This window comes from Rhea americana, unplaced genomic scaffold (assembly GCF_003343005.1).
Source record: "Rhea americana isolate MKP2758 unplaced genomic scaffold, rheAme1 scaffold_274, whole genome shotgun sequence".
Classification (NCBI taxonomy): domain Eukaryota; kingdom Metazoa; phylum Chordata; class Aves; order Rheiformes; family Rheidae; genus Rhea; species Rhea americana.
Window position 1 is genome coordinate 530121 of NW_028186395.1, and position 7402 is coordinate 537522.

Genomic DNA, 7402 nt, shown 5'->3' on the forward strand with positions numbered 1-7402 from the left:
ATGGAGACACAGAGAACTAAAAGGTGTATGTGGGGGAAATTGTGATAGACTGTGATTCTGAAGATRAGACAGAAGGGGTCCAGGAGCAGAGTGAGGAAGAATAGCCCAGTTTTGAAGAATAGGAGCAGGTTAATGGAATGGAGGAGCAGGGAGATGTCACAGGCAGAAGCTGGGATGGTAGGGAAGGAAAGAGTATCCAGTCTCAACAGAAGAAAAAAAAAATACAATAACTATCAATAAGGAGGAATAACAGTGTTACATAGGTGAAGGCAAGAACTCAGGGCAGGTGCTGTCACTGGGGATAGCTCACTGGGAGGAAATTGCCTGTCTATGCATAGACTGCCATATAGGTCTATCAGACTTCTCTCCATTGTCTGAGGAGGAAACTGAAGTCATGGAAGGGAACAAAGGTGATGAAGCAGCATGAGGACGGGTGCTTTGAGGAAGGCTGTGAATGGTCCAGCCATAACAAGATGTTCCTAGAAAGACAACTCTTCTCAACTAAGTGGTTCACCATTTGGTCCACTGACTGTGACTGAGACCGTTATGATGGATAGATACTTTCAGAACAGGAAAAGAGAGATGCATGCTGGATGTAGTCTCTGCGCAAGAGGAAGAAAGGTAAGAAAGAGGGACAAGAACATCATCAGGAAAAAGGAAATCAGAGCAGAAAAGGTAAGAACAAAGTTCGATGTGAGTGACAGATCAGGTAGGAAATACTGTTAAAGCTTGTGTTGCGTAGGAAGAGAGTTGAATATCATCAGGAGAAAACAAAGTGTTTTTACACTCACGCAAAGAAGCTGAACACCAAATGGAGGAATCAGGGCGCCTTGCACAAGCTATAAGACATGGAGATGGAGATGAGGTGGGGAACATATACCTCACCATATGCTAGGATGTATGGAACTTAAGCAGATGAGCACTAGGAACACAGGTAAAGGTGTTAAGGTAGTACTAAACACATAGCGTGAATTGTGTATAAAGTAGAATCAATGCACCTCAGCATCCCATTGGGATAATCTAACAAAAGAGCTCCTGAGGCAGCTGGGAATATTTAACAGTCCAGGTTAGAGGGGAAGTGGAGATGGATATCTTGAATGTAAAAGAAATGATGCCAGGAGCTGTGTCAACACTAGACCCTGCCCCAGCCCAGATATTGACTGGAGAACAAATGCCACTAATGGTGGGAGGCTCTAATGATGRCTGTGACAGCTTATCAGCCTTCTTCAGTCATTGCCTGAGCTAGTAAGAAATGCTGCTGTTAGGCTTGGTTTGATGAGGACACTACTGAAGAGCTGTTCTTAGCTTGCTTGGACCATAGATCACTTTAGTCTAAGTGATCACAGGACAATCGCAACAAAATCAAATGGAAGACAGATGAAAATAGCTCATAATTTGCTGTTTTGGGAATACTTAGGGAGAAGACTGAAAATAGGGTGTATCAGCCAGCACATGCACAGGAGGAGAAAGGCTGTGAGAATGGYCCCAAAGGAAGCTGAGCTAGATTTGCCCAAAACACAAAGGCAGTTGTCACCACTGGCACTCAGGACAGAGTGCCCCAGGTGGGACAAGATGTGTACGATGGCAGGGGAAGGGCAGTCTGCCTCAGGAGAAGACTTGGCTTGGTCAAGCCAGTAATTAAGTCTGTGAGAGGGTAGGGCTTTGTCTATAAATTTAGTGAGGAGAGGAGGAAAAGAAGGGCCATTAAAACTATGCTTGGCACAAGAACAACTTAGTCTGAGCCTTCTACAAGGAGATTTAGGCTGGGAATCAGCAAGTTTGTAACCAGTAGAGCAGGGAAGTTCTGGGACAGAGAGTAACACAACAGAAAACCAGATTTAATGATTGTACTTGGCTAAAGAGGTCATGTCTTGATGTCCTGAGGTTCTTTCTAGACYTGTGTCCTTGGGCCCTGTTTCCGGGAAATATTTCCATTTCATCATTTTCTGCTATTCAGTGTTACCTTCACAGATGCTACAAGAAAGTCTGTGGAAGAAATATAAAGTAAAACAGAGCATCCCAACCACACTGTTAGTGCTTTGCACTCTGAACATAGAGTTGCGTATTGACTCACAACAAGTGTTTCCATAAAAGGCTTCTGACTATCGACAAGGGGYGAGTTCTGTAAATAACCCGGTGTTTTCCAAATCTCACTCCAATGCCACATCATGTGCACAACCYGTCTACCAGGGGAGGCAGTACAGGTAGAGAGGCAAAGAGGGCAGCCCCTCAGCAGCTGTAAGTCTGGAGGGTGATGTGTTCCCATACTTGCACAGGACGAAGGCAGTTTACGAGAGGTCCCTGAGATTGCCCACCCTCCAGATGCTCCCTTGAGAGGGGGTACATGCTGGGACCACAGGTTGCATGCCTGTCACTCACCATGGCTGGGCTGCAGCACTTTTCTTGTGGGGAGGGCAGATCTAACCAATATAGCAAATGTACCTGTCACCAGGCTGAGCATCACCTCCTTCCTGCCAGGCCATGGCCAGGCTGGTTACCTCTTCTGCCTTCCCTTTGAAATCCTTCTGGGAGGCACAGATGGGCACCCACACAGGCTCGCCCGTCGGTCCAGACCCTGCTTCTCCTTTTGCTTGATGGCGTTCTCATTCTTGAATAGCCTGGGAGGATGCGAGGAGAAAGTCTGCCTCCACAAGCAGAGAGCTTGGCTGCACACCCATCAAGGTGGGATGTGGAAACCTGACATTCAACGCTGTTAGCTGAACAACARTAGGAGAAGAAATCTTTGTGGCTACCTCAGCTTGCTTTGACCTTCTGTTTGCTTGCTCAGTGAGTATAACTTGGAGACGTATGTAAGAGTGTGATTTGCCTGTGGGCTCCTCCCTGTGACTGTAACTTCAAACACTTCAGCAGTCATGTCTTGAGATTTGCCAGCTGTGGACATCTGGTTCTGCCCTGCTCCCMAGGCACATAATGTGTACGGGGTAGACAGGGAAAATGCCATTTTGGTGCAGAAATGTTCTAATGAAAAATAGAGATTTCATTAAAACAGAAGAATTGGTTGGAAATCTAAACTGACTTTTTAAAAGAAAACCTTTTTTTTTTTTTTTTCTTTCTTCTGTTTCAGGCAGCTGAAAACTTCCATGCATTTATTCCTTTGTTGGCAAATAGATGCCAAAATATTTTGGACTGTTAGGGACTATTTTTAATTATATATATATAAAAACAATACCCGCCAGTTTGACTGAATTATATTAGGATGGGATTAGCCTAGTTTAGGACCTGTTTCTGTTTCTGTGCTACAGGGGTCAGGTTAGGGCTGAGACTTTGCTGCTGTTGAATGTCAAAGATAACCCCAAAGTTAAGGTGTTGGTAATCTGGAAGTACATCAATTCCATAGAATTCTGACAAGTGCTTTCACCTTCCCACATCTTTGCAGGCTTTGTAGAGATGGAAGGGTACAGTCATAGCAGCAGCGCCCTGAGGCATTGCAACATGTGCCGAAAAACATTTCCTCACACATCCTACTACAATCCAATTATAATGAAATGAGAAAGTAATTTTTTTTCTGGTTCTTCTCCCTTTTAGAAAGAAAAGACTTAAGGACACCTGACCCTCGAGGTACTCTGAGGTGCRGAGATGGTTATGGAAGAGTGACCAAAGTGGTTTGGAATGCTGCTCACAACTGCAGGGAAAATTAGGTTAACACAAAATGGTGCTGTATTGTAAAAAGGGAGGTTTCTCACCTTGTCTCTGGCCAGTTTGAGGGTTAGGTRTCTCTGCACTGAGGCCGGAGCCCAGCCCATGGCTTGCTCTTGCCCCCACTGTGGGCAGGCAGTGTTCAGAGCGGGCAGGATGGGCCTTTTGGGCAGGGTATGATGAAGCAGTTCAGCTAATGTCTTGCTGCCAATTTGCACCAATTTGCATGGAGGGATATATTAGAGCTTTTCTCCTGAAAAACCCAGGAGAAAGTGCTAACAAAAGCGAAAATGCCCAAAATAAAATCTGGTTGGGGCAAAAATAGGGGAATTCTTAGTCTGTCTAATGAAAGGGGAACTCTGAAAAAAATGTTGACATTGGCTGATCTAAGTTGCTATTTATAGCATGTTTTAAGGTTGAGAAGTTCGGATCCTCTCAGAAGAGGAAGTGCTTAAAAATGTCTTGGATTCAGAAACTGCTTCTAACACAGGATCAGCTCTTTGGCTTCAAGCTGCAACAGTCTCCATTGYGCCCTGCTCAGAGCTCGTGTACTGATGACTTGTCATAAGTTTATCCAGTACACTTTTTTCCTCCATATTCTTGACATTTCTAGGGAAATATTGGAATTTTCTAGATGATGCAATGTCCCAGAGCCAGCTCCAATGGGAACCTGCAAGTGTAGGAAGGAGTGGGAACCATCTGTCTGGACTGTACTGGGATTAGAGTGAGGGCACATCCATTCCRAATGCTCTCTGTGAGTGAGTACTGAACAATGTTGGCCATGTTGCACAAGACAGTGGATTCATATTTCTCTAAAATCATCTCACATTGGTAATTCTGGGCAGTGCTGGTCGTAATTGCTTTTAACAGAATTCTTTTAACAGCTGATAAGCAAATAGATCTCATGAAATATTCCACCTTCTTCTAGGAAGGGTATTTTCTGAAAAAATACTCTGAGGAAAATCACTATTTTCTGATGGCTTATGCCTCAAATTTTTACTAGTCTTTCTTTTGGCTTGTTTTTGAAACAAAACAAACAAAAGAGGATYAAATATTCAGTATCTTCAATCAAATCAGATAGAAATAAAAGAACTCATTTTCCTACCACTTCTCTATCCTTGACAGGAAAGAGAAAGAAACAGGGTAAAAATAATTTCATAAGAGGAACCGRTAATTTTTGAGCCTTAGAGAAGTGACAGTGGGCATGTCAGCTGCAGGAATTGGAGTGCTCCTGGTGGGAGCTCAGCCCAGCTGCCAGGTCCCTGGCCAGGGTTCCTCTGTCATCCCGTGAGTGGTGGAGAGCATGGACAAATCCAGAGTGACACGCTGCTGCCTGGTGCTTGCTCACCTCTTTTTGAATGATAAGCAAGGGATACCAGACTGATATGATGAAAGTTAAAACTCAGTTAACTCACTGGGCCTTGCGTGTTCATTATAATTGAACAAAGAGGAAAAGAAGAAAAGCCACAAACTGTTTGTCTTCGATTTTGGAAATGCTCTCAAATCCCGGGTCTTTGGGCTGTGGATTTGGAAACCAAAGGCTGCTCTCCACAAAACTTCAGTGAAGATGGCTGCCTGCAGAGGGACGCATCACCCCCTGGGGCACTGTGTGGCCTCCAGAGCTCCGTGTGGGGGGGGATGGGCATGGAGGCTGCCTATGTCCTGCTGACGGGCTGAGCACCATGGCCTTTCCCACACCTTGCACTTAAGGCAAAGACCAGAGGTTTGTGTGATGAATGCTCACATTGTCTCGTGGTCTGAGGCCAGCATGCCCTTGGTTCTCGATGCATACCAAAGTGCACACTAACACAAAGTAGCTCACAGCTAGTATTGAATTTGCCTTTTAACTTGTGCCATTGTCAGAAATAAATAGCTTTCATCACTATAGCTGAGGGATTTCTCTGATGTTTGGCTCTTGGATCTCCTGAAGACTCCATGTCAATCAGTGCTTGCTTGGCTCTGCTCCCTGCCCTCTGCCTCTCTGACCATGTCAGAGTTCCCTCCTATGCTGGCACATGTAGGAAAATATGAGGCCTGCTCTGTGGCAAGGTGTGAACTTGACAGTAGCGAGAAGTGATGTGGTGGGGGTTAGGCAAAAGGAAGAGGCAGCATGCAGAGTTCAGATGTTTATTAATGGCAAGTTTTATTTTGGGCTCTCTGGACAGCTGTTAACCACTTCCCATGTGTAGGGGCTGTTTGTAGGTCAGGGCGTTCTGTAGCATGACTTTCTGAAGTGTGGGCTGCATCCTGCTCTGTGCTGGGCCCGAGGTTGAGTGTTCTGCCTTCCCAGATGTGCCAATGTCCTTCAAAAGGGCCACTGTCTGCAGCAAGGCTTTGCCACCCCCACAGGCCGACACGGGCTTTGCCTGGCACCAGCATACCCTGGCGGACTCAGGGAAAGGCTCAGGGAGCTTGAGCACCTGCTCAATGGCATGTCATGATCTCACAGTCTCCCCCTGCAGCCTCCTGCATCCCTCTGCCTCAGCATCTCTCCTGTCCCACAGGAATCTTCAGAGGCACAGGCTCAGGAGGTACAGGTTTGTCCAGGAGGGTTTGGCAGTGGGAGCTGAGGGCAGCTGGGCTTCATCAGGGATTGCCTTTACAAAGTGAGAACAGAAAGGGAATGGTCATGAGCCTGAAGCACTATGCCTCTGCTCCAGGAAAAACCACAAGCATCTCCCAAGCAGCACACTCTGAAGGAGCCACTTGCCACCTCAGAGTGAGCTCACATTCGCTGAAGTGACAGAGATGGGACAGTATCCCTTCACATGCTCAAAGGTCCTTCTGATGTCATGACAGTGCTGTGGGGTGAGCTGTATCCTCCAGGTGAGCAGACAAGCCAGTATGCATGGTGGAGATTTCCCTACTGCCTATCTCTGCCCAGCAATGGGAGAACCATCATCATTGCCTGTGGGCAAAGTACATTGCATCCCCCCTACTGCAGGAATGCATTTTGTGAATTGTGGTTCTTTGCCAAGACAGGCTTTTGAGGTGCTTGAAGAAGTCCAAAAGCCTAGTAACCCCTGGGCTAATTCTTGACACCATCTATCCCAGGAAAAGACGACTCAGTCCCTGCTATAACATCCTTCTGTATAGTCTTCCTCTTTGAATAATTTCATTTTTCATTTGCAGCTGTACTCTGCACTCAAACAAATCTCAAGCCTCAGTCTGGGTGAGGCTAAAATGATAAAAGGCAACTCTGTTCCAGGGCTAATAAAGGAAGCTTGAAAGAGATTAGTTAATAGCTGCTTAAACTGCAGAAGCTTTCTGACGGCAGAGGGCTCTAAGATTCAACAGACTAGAAAAAAACAGCGTACAGTGCCTGGAAACAGAAACTCGCCACAGACTGGGGGTTCTGAGCAGTGAGGGCAGCTTGCTCATGGACCAGCATAGCAAAAGCATGCAGTTCTTCTGACATTTGCAGCTGCTGACTCAAAGCCAGTATTCTCTGGAGGGGGGTTCAGTGCCACAGAGGCATGGCTTTAGGAGGGAGAGATACCCACCTCCGCAAGAGGTTTCTTAGGACTCCCTGGGGAATGGCATCACAGCTGACATTTTTGGAAGTGCTAATTTTTTTGTGCTGTTATCACAAGCAAGCAACATCAGAGGCAAGAGCTCTCTTTATTAGTAAATGACTAATTCTTTCCTTTAACTGGATATTTCAAGGGCTTCCAGATGGTGGACAGATCTATATTATTCAGGTCATTTTCCATCACACCTTCCCACCACCCCTAGCTGCTCCACA